The 14,596-nt window shown below is 42.5% G+C and overlaps 1 protein-coding gene across 15 annotated transcripts in view; it reads left to right on the top strand.

Moving 5' to 3' along the window:
* RBFOX1 (RNA binding fox-1 homolog 1) overlaps positions 1-14,596 on the top strand; it is a 1,418,051-nt gene that overhangs the window by 40,549 nt on the left and 1,362,906 nt on the right. For 5 of the 15 annotated variants that reach the window (XM_084882381.1, XM_084882366.1, XM_084882372.1 and 2 more), the window contains exon 1: positions 2,394-2,413. The exons of 1 other annotated variant lie outside the window; for it this stretch is intronic. The gene's annotated coding sequence lies outside the window, so the exon portion shown is untranslated. Of the gene's footprint in view, positions 1-2,389; positions 2,414-14,596 lie in introns of those variants that run through there. 9 more of the 15 variants (XM_084882378.1, XM_084882363.1, XM_084882360.1 and 6 more) reach the window with 4 other exon arrangements.

Raw genomic sequence — 14,596 nt, 5'->3', positions numbered from 1 at the left:
CCAGGGCAACCAGAAGCACAGCAGGTACAATCCTTCCTTAGCTGGTGTCTCCTTCCCTCTTGGGTGGGTTGCAACTGTGTGAACTATTCCATGTCTGCATTCATGGGATGTAGTCAATGGGATGTAGACACTTGACAACTCCCTTACCCTTAACTTGTCCATCTTCATATAGCTTACTGGCCAAGATCTGCTCTTCAGAATCCACTAATTTATTGCCATTCATTTCTGCAAACATGACACATAATATTTCCAAGCATATTTAAATGCATGATTATATCAATACAAACATTCTGACCTCTAACAGTCTAACATTTTATTTCTTTATTACACATCCCCATGCATTTCCCTCCTCCTGTGCGACACTTTCCCTTATGATCAATATGCCCATTAATAATGAGCCTACACCACTAAGATATCTGGTTACATGATCATTTTTCTGGGTTATTCTTGCATATGAAAGAGGTTGGAGTAGATGGGATATAAATTCTTTAAAGTTTTAAACTGTAGATCTATTCCATATCTATAACCTTCCCATGTGTATAATTTTAGATATTGTAGATCTGAGGACATCTGGAGCTTTCCAAGTGCAAGCATCAGTGAAAAATGCCTACATGTAATTTTCCATACCATCTCCTTACCTCCATAGAATTACTCAGGATTTGTGAATAATTTCATTACATTTACCTTTGGTTGTATACTTGATGTAGGGGGTCGTCTTATATGCCGGAAAATATGGTATGTGTCTGACTAATACACACCCAGATTTCACCCTTGATCAGTTATATCCAAACTTGACATTGTATTTGATATTTCTCTCTCTCTCTCTCTCTCTCTCTCTCTCTCTCTCTCTCTCTCTCTCTCTCTCTCTTCATTCATCTCTTACTCTCTCTACACACACACATACATGCACATGCACACACAAATCCCTGAGTCTAAGACATGGAGAATCTAAGCCCACAGTTCTGGAGTAAACCCCAATACCTATAATTTAAAATAGTTATATTGATTTTTAGAGAGGGAGAGAGAGAGAGAGAGAAAGAGAGAAACATCAATGATGAGAGAGAATCATTGATAGACTACCTCCTGTACCACCCCTACTTCCTGCACCACCCCTACTGGGGATTGAGCTGGCAACCTGAGCATGTGCTCTTGACTGGAATTGAACCCAGACCCTTCAGTCTGCAGGCTGAGTCCCTATCCACTGAGCCAAACCAATGAGGGCTAAAGTATTTTTAAAGCACCCAACCATGTGATTCTTGTGGAGGCCCAGACATGTTCTCCTTGTTCTGAGGGATATGGTTTCAGTGCTGCTACAGGTACTGATTGAATTGGTTATTCTGTGCCCCACGCTGGCTTTCACTGTGGCCATAGACTGTTTCACAGCCTCCAATGTTCTCATCCCTTGTGGGCTTCATTCTTAGTCACTTCTACAGGCCCTTCACCTGCTCAGAAACTTGTCAGCAGCTTCAGGAGCAAGCTCTCATCCTTCCAAGGAGCTTTCAGGAACCTCCAGACCTTCATCTCCCCTCATCTTTGCAGGAGGATAGAATATGGCTTTGAGACCTGGCTTTGAATTCTGTCCCCTCCTGTGAAGACCTATTGAGTTCCAGGCAGTGCCATCCAATGTCATGCATATGAGATGGATGTCCCTTTTTTGCAGATGAGAAAACTGAAGCTAGTGAGCTGAAGTCATTTCCTTGATGACTTAACTACTACTTGGGATCTAGATTTTAGCTCATGCCTGCCTCCAAAATCCAGGATTTCTCCAGGGTAACATGCTGCCTGCACATGTCAGCAGCAGGGTTTCTAATCCAGATCCTTTGGAAGTGTGCTAAGAATGAGATAGAGTCCTCTTTTCTTCTCACTTTATCATTAAGAAATACAGCCTAGACGTGGCAGTTGAGAGGTTAAGTGCAAAGCACTAATTAAAAAGCATTCCAGTTTCTAAGACTAAAAAACCTCAGCTGTTGTTGAAAATGTAGACATCAAGGAGGGGAAAGCATTTATTCAAATACAGCGCTGCTAAATTCGATGCTACCGGGAAGTGGGCCTACACACACGATGGTTATTCAGCACTTTTGGGATATTGTCGGTACAGGGTTTTCGGAACGGATGCCATTTTAATACGCTATTCTAAAAATGTAAATAGAACATATGATTTGAGACAGCAGGGACTCATGTCAGAATTTAGAGTCTCAGGATAGCCAACCGGAAAGGGCAGGTAAGTTTCCAGAAATAGATGAGCATTTGGCCAGAAATGGCTGTGGGTGCACTGCGCCAAGCGTTGGCCTTTGCCCAGGTGCTCGCCGTCACGTCAAGGATACAAGCTGAAGCTGGCCATATGGTTCTTGGAGTCTCTCTGCTTATTCCGCCCTCTGCTCTGATGTGGGCTTCTCTTTATCTGCAGGAGAAGGTAATTGCTTTAGACTTAACAGGTTGATCTTCACCCTTGACTCACCATCATGCTGCATTATGAAATGAGGCATCAGCAGTGGTCCCCTGGTGGAGGGGGGTGGGGGGAAGGGTGGTGCCTGAGCTATCAACATGGCACAGTTTAAATGTCAGGCTCTGCAATTTACAAGTGATCTGAGATTCATGGGAAATGTGATGGAAAAGTCATCCTCTACCCCCATCTCCCTCATGGTATAAAATTGAGTATGTCATAAATTCTGTGCATTGCTAAGTTCATGGTGCTTCCGTAAGAAGACATTAAAAATAGAACTTACATCTTCGATTCCAGCCTAGAGAGCATCCAGGCCAAAAATGTACACACAGACATTAAGCTGCCTTTTAATCTATTTAGTTTTTCCATTGGGCAGGCTGGGGGGGCGGGGGTAATACATGCTCTGCTCTTTAGGGGCAAACACTTTCTCAAAGACAACCTGTGTCAGATATAGCTTCATTTTGTAAATAGCAAGAGTGAATAGAGCATTGACTGGTTTGACTCAGAGGATAGAGCCTCAGTCTGTGTCCTAAAGGGTCCCAAGTTTGATTTCGGTCAAGGGCATGTACCCAGTTTGCGGGCACATCCGCAGTGCGGCGAGGGGGGGAGGGGGAGGGAGGTGCAAGAGGCAGCTGATCCATGTTTCTCTGTCATCCATGTTTCTGACTCTCTATCCCTCTCCTTTCCTCTCTGTAAAAAATCAATTAAAAATATAGTGAATAGAGGTGAAAAATCTGAGAAGACAAGTGGATACCTGGACCAGAACTTAAAGTTCCATTGCAAAGAAAGAAATAACTCACTATAGTGACACCTATAGTACTAGTGTTATCTGTGTGATGGGGATAGCTCACAGCTTAATGTTAAGAACAACATTTGAGCTAGTTTGAAGAAATACGTTGGATGAGACATATTATATTTTCCTTTTCATCAGAAAGAAGTTTGCTTTTACCTGAAGCCACAGCCTCAGCCTTTCTAGAGAAATCTGTCTCCATTGAAGAGCTTGTCCACAAGGTGGGGAGGGTGGGGGGAGCTGCTTAGGGCAGAATCCGTGACAGGCAATTGAAGGAAATGCTGTTATTGGAAATAAAAATAAATAAATAGAAAGCTCATTACCTAGAGCAACTTGACTTCTTCAGGACTAAGAAATGGACAGTTAATGTTTAATTGCACCAGTCGCTGAAAATGTACATCCAAAGTTTCCAGGACACTTAACACAACCATATGTGCACTTATTATTCTGTCAATTGAAGAAAACTCATGATTAGAAATGCCAGTACTTGAGCAGTGCCCCTCTAACCTTTTGGTGAATAGGTCTTTTGGATACATTTGATGGGGAAAAGGTAGTCTTTCTATCAGTAGTGCCAAGATTGCTTCAATTTACTTGCATTTCCATAATTTGCTTTAAGTACTTGCAATCTTTCTGATTTTAGGCTGTTCACAACTTCTTACTCCATTAATTGTGTCATTGTGGAAACCATATTCTATGCGGACTTGAGGCTGTGGTTCTGATGGGTTGGCTTTTCCTTTGGGCCTGAGCTTGTACCCGGCTCCCTGGTGGTCTAGCACAGCCTGGAAGGTGGGTTAGGAATGGGTTGTTCTAGTAGCCTGCAGCCCTATGGTCTCCAGCAGGGCAGGAATAGTTTGTGTCTTGCTTTTCCCCTTATCTCCAGTCGCAATCCCTGCCACAAAGTAGGCAGTCAACATACTGATCAAGAAAGAAGGAAGGAAAGAGGGAGGGAGAGAAAAATGATCTGACCAGCTTGAAGAAACTGGAGGCCCGCCATTCCCTTGGCATGCAGCGTTATTTACAACTAGAGGCCCAGTGCATGAACTTTGTGCACAGGTACGGTCCCTAGGCCCGGACTGCAATCAGGACCATCTTTCCCAGCTGCTGGCAGCCTGCCCCACCTCTGGCCACCACCCAACTCTTGTTCCCCATTAGCCATTGGGCTATCAGAGCCTGCTGGCCAGGGGGAGGGACCAAAGGTTGGGCTTGCTGTCCCAGTCCCCAATGCCACTTGCCCTTTGTGTGTGGGGTGACCTGCCTGCCATCTATTCCTGGTTTCCTGTTCCCCATCAGGTGCTTAGAGCCTGCCCAATCAGGGCTGCGGGCTGGGGGCAGCTCCTGCATTGAGCATATGCCCCCTGGTGGTCAGTGTTCATCATAGTGACCGGTCATACAACTGTTTGGTCGATTTGCATATTATCTTTTTATTATATAGGATAACCAAATTCTGGGACAGCCCAAGTGCCCATCAGTAGATGAGTGGTTAGAAAAGCTGTGGTACATTCACATAGTACAGTGGTCACAAACTCATTAGTCAGCAGAGCCAAATATCAACAGTACAATGATTGACTTTTTTTTGAGAGCCAACACTTTAAAACTTCTTCTAATGCCACTTCTTCAAAATAGACTCACCCAGGCTGTTGTATTTTGTGGAAGAGTCACACTCAAGAGGCCAAAGAGCCACATGTGGCTTGTGAGCTGCAGTTTGCCAACCACGGACATAGTGGAATACTGCTCAGCCATAAAAAAGAAGGAAATCTCACCTTTTTTCAACAGCATGAATAGACCTGGAGATTATTATGCTAAGTGAAATGAGCTAGTTGGAGGAAATACAAATACTATATGATCTCATTTACATGTGGAATCTAATGCACAAAATAAACTGACAAACAAAATAGAAACAGAGGCATGGATAAATGGAACAGACTGGTCAGGGTGGCGGTGCAGGGGATGGAGCTGGATAAAAGAAGGTGAAGGGATTAGCAAAAAAATATATATATTTATATCATATGGCATAGGTAACAGTGTGGTGATAGCCAGAGGGAAAGGAGGGTGGGGGTAGGTAAAGGTGGGCAAAGGAGGGTGGGGACTGGGGAAGTAAAGAGACTTTGCTTGGGGTGATGGGAGCACAGTGCAGCGTGCAGATGATGTTTTATTGAGTTGTACACTTGAAACTTGTATGGCTTTGCAGCCAATGTCACCTCAATAAATTCAATAAAAAAATATACAATTGTTTTGCGAATCTTTGTTCATAAGGAACTTCAGAATTGTCTCTCTGGAGAATTTCAAGGTCATATAAATCTCCCTAAAACTTTGCTATTTTAGGAATTTGTAGGAAATTTCAGTGCAATAATACTATGGTTATCATTCGATGTTAAGTAATTAAATATAAGCAAACTTTCAAAATTCAAATTCAAAGGAAAGAATTTTTTAAAAACCTTACTGCATTGTCATAGAAAGCCTTCCTTCTGTTAAAAAATGTGATTGAGCAGTAATAGTATTAGAACTTTACACAACTAAACTCCTTAGAAAGAGACCTAATGTGGAAAGAGGTGTTCATATTACTGGAGAATGTTGAGTAAATATTTCACTTCTGATTTCTTCAAAATATCCAAATCCATCAGGCAAATGACTTCAAAATGACAAGGCAATGGAGTGAAAAGTTAAAAATTCCACTAGATGCCTGGATTATCATATATACTTTAGAGTTCCGACTCTTTGCAAACACAGCTTATATGTAGTTTATCAAATTCGGGCATGTGGGAAGATGAGCAAAGCCAAGATTTTGTGGTTTTAGGACATAATCAAATACCACACTGTAATAAAGTCTGATCAGAAGTCACCCTCAGTTTTATAGATCAATTCTGTTTAGATAAATCAGCACAGAACAACCCAAATCAACACGAAGAAGCAGCTGGTTGGGGAGGCAAATTCATGGACATGTTCCACCATAAATTGTAAAACACAATTTCGCTTTTTTGTTAGGCGTTGTAATTCAGGTCAGTTCATTTTTGCAACCCAGTTTTTCTAAGATGTTTGCTTCTAGGTAATAAAATTATATATATAGTAATAAATCATATTATAATTACAATGTATAATTATAAATTAATGCAGGAAGGTCTATAGTTCGTGTGGAAAGTAATACAATAATCACAACATAATAATACAAGGATAAACTGTTTTGCATACTCACAATAGTGCTCCTACTTTTGCCCCCTCCTGTATGATTAATATATTTATCTGTAATTATAAATATAAATAGTATATGTTATAGTTACAATTACGTATGATTTATATATAATTTATAAATCTAAATCTATTAATATATAAATATATTTTACGTACTATATATAAAGTTCTATTATCTGGAAGCAATTTAAACAATATATATATATATATATAATGTATATATTTGTATTTGTACTAATTTATTTACAAATTTTTATCTAACAGTGGCATAAAAGTTAACATATCTCCTTTAATACTCAGAATTAAGCACAATATCTAATTAAATTATTTGTCAGACTTTCATATTGTTCTTTGATTTTGATTACCTAGTATTTTCTATATCTTTGTCATTAAATTGGAAAAGCTCTTTGATTTTTGTGTGTGCTGAAGGAAAATGTAACCTTGCCACGTGAGAGGCAGGAAGAAATTTTTATGAAATCCATTTTAATTAAATAAAAATAAATTAATGCTTTTTAAAATAAATTACCCAGTTACTCTTTAGTTCACAGTGCCAAGTTGAAATACTTAGACATCTTTGTTACTCTTATGTGTAAGTCTAGCATATTTATGGTGCTTCTCAGTAACATTTTGTGAATGTCATAATGAGTCAGAAGCTATGTCTAGATTCTTTCTTTTAAATGAATCTAAATCTAATTTTTTAAAAATATTTTTATTGATTTTTAGAGAGACAGGGAAGGAGAGAGAGAGAAACATTGATGTGAGAGAGAAACATCCATTGATTGCCTCCTGTGCTCTCCCCACTAAAGACTAAGTTTGAAACTTGGACATGTGTCCTGACCAGGAATTGAACTAATAACCTTTTGGTGCTCAGGACGACACCCACTCAATAGCCATATGGACCAGGGCTAGAGTTTTTCTTTACCCATATTCTTATTCTCAGAATTAGCATCTAACTGACCAATCTGAAGGATAATTGAGTTATAAGTAAGCCCTGGTCCCTTTATGTTACCTATGGCACTAGATTCCAGGGCTGAGATGAACCACTCAAAACATGTTTATTCAAGGAAAATTGATGCTGAGGAGCTGATGGAATGCACACTGATATCTGGATATTGTAGGAAAAGCTTTCCTTTGCCTTTGGACCAGTTCAGTCTAGTTTAGCAAATAATTTCAGAACTGAAAAACCCGGGAAGTTAGTTACTGCTATTATTATTGTTATTGTTTTCTTTTCAAGTGTATGCTAATAGTACAAGAAAAAAAAATACTGGTTTCAGCTGCTTAGCCCACAATGCTTTTATTATGTCCAACTGGCTAATGCAGCTCTTACATGTTTGCTTTAAAATATAATATACTTCAGTTTGAGAACCAAAATGTTTAAAAATATCAAGACTAAAATATGTTAAAAGTTGTTATAGTTGAACCTATAAGCTTTCTAGAACCCTATCCTATATAATAAAACCCTAATATGCAAATCAGCTAAACAGCGGAATGACTGGTCCCTATGATATGCACTGACCACCAGGGGGCAGACGCTCCATGCAGGAGCTGCTCCCTGATGGCCAGTGCACTCCCACAGGGGGAATGCAGCTCAGCCAGAAGCTGGTGAGCGCAGCAGTGGTGGCGGGAGCCTCTCTTGTCTCTGCAGTGCTAAGGACCTCTCAGGGATGTCCACGGGGAATGGGCCGAAGCTGGCAGGTGGACATCCCCCAAGGGGTCCCAAACTGTACAGGGTACACAGGCTGGGCTGAGGGACCCACCAAATCCCTCCCTCCCCCCAGAGCATGGATGCCATGCATGAGGCCTCTAGTTTTATTATAAACATGTATGTATTTCATTCTTTTATATCACTCATTCTTCCTCATTAATTATTTTAAAATAGCTAGAATGATTTGAAATAGTACTATAAAACATACATTATTTCTATATTTGTTAGAGCTCTTTCCATTGCAAATGGATAGAAACTCAATTCAACTGGGTTCAGCAGAATAGAAATTGGAGATAGGGCTTAAGGTGTTACATTATGGAAAACTGGCTTCAGGCACAGCTGTATCCATCAACTGGATCCGTGTAGTCAGGGCTGGCTCTCTCAGTCTCAGTGTCCTCTTTCCCTCCGCCATTCTCTCCCTCTTTTCATTTCCTGCACAGTTGCAGAGACTTCCTGTGTTTGTTGAGCATGCTTACTCATGATGACTGAGCAATTCCTACCTATAAAGTTAAACTCCCCCTGTAGCTCAGCAGATAGGACTGAAAATGCCCAGGTGTCATCATGATCCATCCCTGAATCAACCGAGGTATAATCTGCTTGGGTCTGTATCATGCATCAATTCCTGCCTGAGCCTGGTGTCCCCACCCTAACCACCTCTGGCATGTACTCCAGAACAGAGGGGACTCCATTACCAGAGAAGGTAAAGGAAGCTGAGGTGGCAATAGCTAAGAGTGCTCTGCACCCAGTATTCCCATTTACCCGAGGCAGAGAATGTGATGGACCTGAACAAAGTCACTCATATAACAAGAGAAAGAAGATCACCAAATTTTCAACCAGTTTCCTGAGAAGGTGAAAAATAATAGTTAAAATTTTCATTCATTCATCAATTGAATGAATACATATTGAGTATTCTCCCTGTGCTCGGTGCTGTCTCAGACTCTGGAGACGGAGCAGAGAAGAAAATGGACAAAAATTTGTGCCCTCAGGGGTCTTATGTACTCGTACATCCTGAGAATAATTTACTGCTTTAGGAAATATCTATGCCTTCTAGTGATACACTGTACCTTGCTATTCCTGAGGAGTGAAAACTACATAATATGATTTGTACCACAGAACAAAGATGCAGTTCTTACACACACCTAACACACACACACACACACACACACACACACACACACACACACACACATTTATTGTTCAATCCAGTCCACTCAACCTGGAGTTGCGTATTCTGGTCTTGAAGTCATTCTTCTCTCCTTAAGACGATTCAATCACAGTCTCTGAAGAAATTTAGGGAACTTGTAATCTGTGCCTCTGTTTCTTGGACAGGAATTACTGTAACTATTTCAAAAAAGGATGCACAGTAGTAACCACTGTGTACTCTGTATGTGCACTTCTTCAGGCCTGTGTAGGTCATCGTGACCTATATGTCTTTTACTTTTCTTGACAGCCCAACAAGGTGGGTACCATTCTTACTCGCATTCACAGATGATGAAACGAAGACCTATGTTCTGTGACTCAGGACTCTTAAATGAGAAGCCTTTAGAATTCTTCTAGAATCTGGAAGTAAGAACAGTGTTCTTCCCTGTCTTACTGACTCAAAGGCACAGAGTTGGTGTAGATGGGCAAGATCTTGTCAAGTTCCTCACAGTAATGGAAGAGCGACAGATGAGGTCACCGATAGAGTTCTCGGCAAAGGTTTGAAAAGAAAAACCATCAGGCCAAGCCTGAGGAGGGTAAATAACTAAGAAACAGTGAGTGGTCCTAGGTGAGAGCATGGACACTGATGGGCAGGCCTCTTACCCAGAAGCCAACTGAAGAAGATGGATAAGGCTGCTGGAATCCGGAGTAGCATCCTCCTCGAAGAGTGACAGCCAATATCCAGCCTGCCAGAGAGTGCAGACGAAGCACTTGGTGAATTTAGTCTTATTTACAGCCTCGTAAGCCAGGATTGGTAATTCTCTGTGTGTCCTTTAGTGGGAAAAGCAAAACCGGGATGACGGCATTAAATACCTTGCAGGGTAAATGGCTGTTGGGCACTGCATTTCCACCTCTTGCAATGTATCGCGTGTCAGCCCAGCTCTCCGCTGGAGGTTCAGAGACCTGTGGGCACACAGCGCCGCAGCTGATGCAGCAACTCAGCCAGGTACGGGCTTGCATATCCAGCATTTATTGCTTTAGGTGTCAAAAAGTAAATCACATTTTTAAAAGGTCAGGTGGCTTCTTCTAACTGTGTGAGCATTGAAAATAGTCTGGGGCAAGCATATTTATTATTCTTCAAATTAGGAAAGTGATAGCGCCTCAGTGCAGAGTGTTGGGGAGTGAGAACAGGGAAGAACGTTGCTCGTAACCTCACCACCAGATCCCTTTTCGGCTTCACTGTGCTCTGCTGGAGACAAAGTGGGGCTTTGGTGCTGTTGTGGTTCTTGCTGTTTGGTTTTTGTTGGTTGTTTGCTGTTGAGTTTTTCTTTTGCTTTCAAAGCAGAGCACTGGTAATGAGTGACTTTTAGGTTGGAATGGATTTAGAAGAAATGAATCCATATGTTACTAGAGGCAACTCCCACGTTTAGGGGGACTGGTAGCATTTTGAATGTTGCTAGTATGAAGCTGGAGTTGCTTTACCCAGAAGGCCATTTCAGCCTGTTTTCATGGCCCGGTGCGTGCTGTGGTGGAGCCCAGAGCGGCACTCATGGTCACTCTTATGCTGCAGGTGCACTGAGTCATGTTGGATGACTCCGGCAGGGAATCCTTTCTGGGACTGGAAAATTGGAGGGGTCCGAATGGACCAGAATCAGACTTCTAGAACCAGGAGACATCCTGACCTGCTCTGCAGATTGGAGTTAAACACATGCAAGAGAGGGAAAGAGCTGGTTTGCAACTAAAGTAGACGTAGCAACTTGTCAGTCTCATGGAGAGGTTTTCTCAGTAGTCACAGACAATCCCCAGTGGATGGAAAGGTGATTCTGGTTATCTCATTACTGTGGCTCCTTCTTATCGCCCCTCCACCAATCCCTCTGTTCCTACTCCAGGGCCCTGGCCACCACTCACTCAACACATCTCTACTGGGTGAGGGTGGTGACGGGTGATGGAAGCCCTCACCAATTTCCTTTAAGATGATAATTCTTATGGAAAATCACTCTTAAGACAGGTCATTAGGTTATACATCCTATATAATAAAAGGCTAATATGCAAATTGACCAGACAGTGGAATGTCTGGTTGCTATTACATGCACTGACCACCAGGGGGTCAGACACTCAGTGCAGGACCTTCCCCCTGGTGATCAGTGCATTTCCACAGGGGGAGCCCTGCTTAGCCAGAAGCCTTGAGCTGGGCTGATCACTGGGGTGCACAGTGGTGGTGGCAGGAGCCTCTCCTGCCTCTGTGGCAGCGCTAAGGATATCCTCTGACTGCCAGCTTAGGCCCACTTCCCAGGAGCAGACTGAAGCTGGCAGTCGCACATCCCCTGAGGTCTGGCTGAGGGACTCTTCCCCCACCCCCCAACCACCAAGTGCAAAAATTTCATGTGTTGGGCCTCTAGTGTGGAGCCCTGCATGTGAGAGGTGCTCCAGGTTCCCTGATCCCATGAAGTAGGAAATGATGGTTTTAATAGCCTTACATCTTGGTTGATAACACACACAAGGTCACAGTGAGCAATTGTGTGTGTGTGTGTGTGTGTGTGTGTGTGTGTGTGTGTGCGTGTGCAAACATGGTGTTGGGTGGGTCAACAAGTGCTTATCCAGTGTCCTGCTGAGGGTTCCTGTGATGTGAGCATGGTTATTGTTGGTAATAACGAAGAAGTTGACATTGGAAGGGCTGCTCTCATGATTTCAGTGGGATGTGATCACAGGAGAATGAGGGGTTTCATAGTAAAATGGGAAGAACTTTGAGAAAAGACTAAAAATATCCAGGTCTGATGTTGAAGCACCATTAATGACATACCAGTCATTTGGGGCATGTTGGCTATCCTTGTCTTCCTCTGGTCTTCATTTCTCTCAACTTTCGGAGGAGGAGAAGAGCTGCTGTGTGTCTTCTCATGCCTCCTACTCTAAGCGTGTGATATAATGTGTGAGAAAATACTGTGTACATAACAAATCATGTGAAAGTGAAGGGTTATTATCAAACCCAGTTTCTAGTAGTAAGTTGTATTAATTAAGGGTACAAGCTATGGAGACAGACTGTCTGTGTTTGAGTTCTAACTCTGCTACATCCTGCCCAGCTGTGTGCCCTTGGGAAAGTTACTGAACCTCTCTGGTGAACAGTGATTTCTCCTTGAGATGTGGCTGTGTTAGTACCTCTCTCCTTGGATTCCCGTGAGGATACTGAGAGAATGTAGGCAAAGTGCTGGCAACAATGCCTGAGGCCATAAATGTGCCACGGATGCTAGCTATTAATGTTGTTGTTGTTACTTTATTGTTCAGGATGCACGCTGCTTTGTCATTCTTTTCCTACTCCTTTATCATCGTGGCATTTCCAGGTCCCCATTTGCTGCTCTCTTAGAAGAGTAACATTTCCGTGGCTGTCAGGACCCACCTAGCTAAAACTGTGCACAGTGGATCATGCTAAAGTGATAACAACGCTATCTATCCCATCATTCTCAATATTGATTAATTTATCATTTCACAGATAGCAGTTACACAAACGTTTACTAAACATCTAATGAACAGATGTAAAAGTCCCTTTAAAATTGCATCGTCATTATACCGTTTCTCTGTAACTTCCAATCTGAAGTCCTGAGTGTCTAGCCCATTGAGAATTAACTTTAGAATGCTCATGTGCCTTGGATCAGCTTTAAAAACCTTCTTCTGGATTCTTAAACCATGTGTGATTGAGGCTTAACACCACATAGCAATCCTCCTAAATTCTGGAAGCACATTTAAGTCTGGTAATGCTATTAAGGAGAGGGAGAGGCATGTTTTCTGATGCATGAAAGGCTGTCACGGAGGGGGCAGTGAGGGGATAATTTCTTGGGAAATGCAAGAAAGGGGTGGGAGGTACAGGGTTTCCATCCCAGCCTTTCCTTGGCTGTGCTCACTGCTCCCTTCACCATCCCACAGAATAGCTCACTGTGGCCTGTGTGGTTATCAACCAACACGTGAGGATATTAGCACCATCATTTCCTGCTTCCTGAGATCAGGGAACCTGGAGCACTCTCACCTGCAGGGCTCCAGCTCCTGCCTACACATGACCAGGGGGTCAGGCTCCCACAGAGCCACCGGGACACGGGTGCATTGCCCAGAGCTCCTGCCATGTGCCGAGCATCGGGCTCTATGCTCCTGTGAGCAAAACAGGCGTGGTCCACAGTGAGCTTCAGGTTCTTAGGGGAACACAAGTGCTGACCAAAAATATGCAAAATTGATGCATAATTAAAACAGAGACACATGCTCCGAAAGAGAAAGAACAGAGACACATGCTCTGAAGGAAAGAAGAACAGGTTCTTTGAGATAAAATAGCAAACAGAGCTGAGCAGGCTGGGACAGAAAACATTGTATGAACGGGGGTATTTCTTTTCCTTTTTTAAGAGAATTTCCTCCCCTCTCATGAAGACTTTATTAAATACAAAAAGCAAGAGAAACACTACAAAGGGATGCCCAGGTGTTAGGGAAATGATGGTCCAAGGGGCTTTGGCAACTAGCGGACCCCTTAGGCTGGTGCCCTGCTATCAGACCTGCTGAGAGGAAAATGCCTCCCTTTTAACACCAATCTATTCATTTAAAGATGTAACCAGAGGTATTTCATCCACTTAGAGGCACCAAGAACTACAAATCTAAATCCCAAGAATGCCCATTGGAAGAGGGTTTGTAATGGCTCCTCATAGTTTGAAACCACTAAAAGGGGAGTTTTGTTTATTTTTCCAGCATCCTGTGCGCTTGCCTGGCCTAAGAAACTGGATTTGAAATGAATGTAGAACATAGTGTCCCTTTGCTTTGGGTATTTTAAAAATAGACCAAGGATTTCTCCTTGGGCATCTCTCAGATACACTGTAGCTGGCCGATGACGGCTGCTCCCAGGACGGATTCCAATGTGAGAGGAAATGAAAATCTAACAAGGTGAATTGTTCAGGTTCAAAGTGCCACCCCCTTTCAGCTCATCCAAGATTATTCCTGGTCGGACAGTATTTCCCCAGACAGGCTGGGCTGGTTCCCTGGAAGTGGTACTGGTCAGTAAAGCATCCAGGAGTACCCTATGAATCTCTGTTAATATATATTTTTTTTCCTGTAAAAGACTGGAAATGTGGCTTTGCTCCCCCAGAGGTCAGGTCGGTTTACCCTGGGAAATTTTTACACTAGGATGGTGTGGGCTGAAGATGAAGGTCCTGTTTTTTTTTTTTTTTTTTTCCTTGTTTTTTCCTTTCTCTCTTTTAGGGGTCCAGCAGTTTGCTGCTCTCTGCTGCCCCCTGTTGCTTTTGAATGGGAACAGCTGGTTTTCCACTGGGTGTTTCTTTTCTTTCTTTCTTTCTTTCTTCTTCTTCTT

The sequence above is a fragment of the Pipistrellus hanaki genome (assembly GCF_964339955.1).
Source record: "Pipistrellus hanaki genome assembly, chromosome: 4".
Classification (NCBI taxonomy): domain Eukaryota; kingdom Metazoa; phylum Chordata; class Mammalia; order Chiroptera; family Vespertilionidae; genus Pipistrellus; species Pipistrellus hanaki.
Note: the sequence above shows the minus strand (reverse complement) of the source record. Positions and strands in the feature narration are given on the sequence as shown.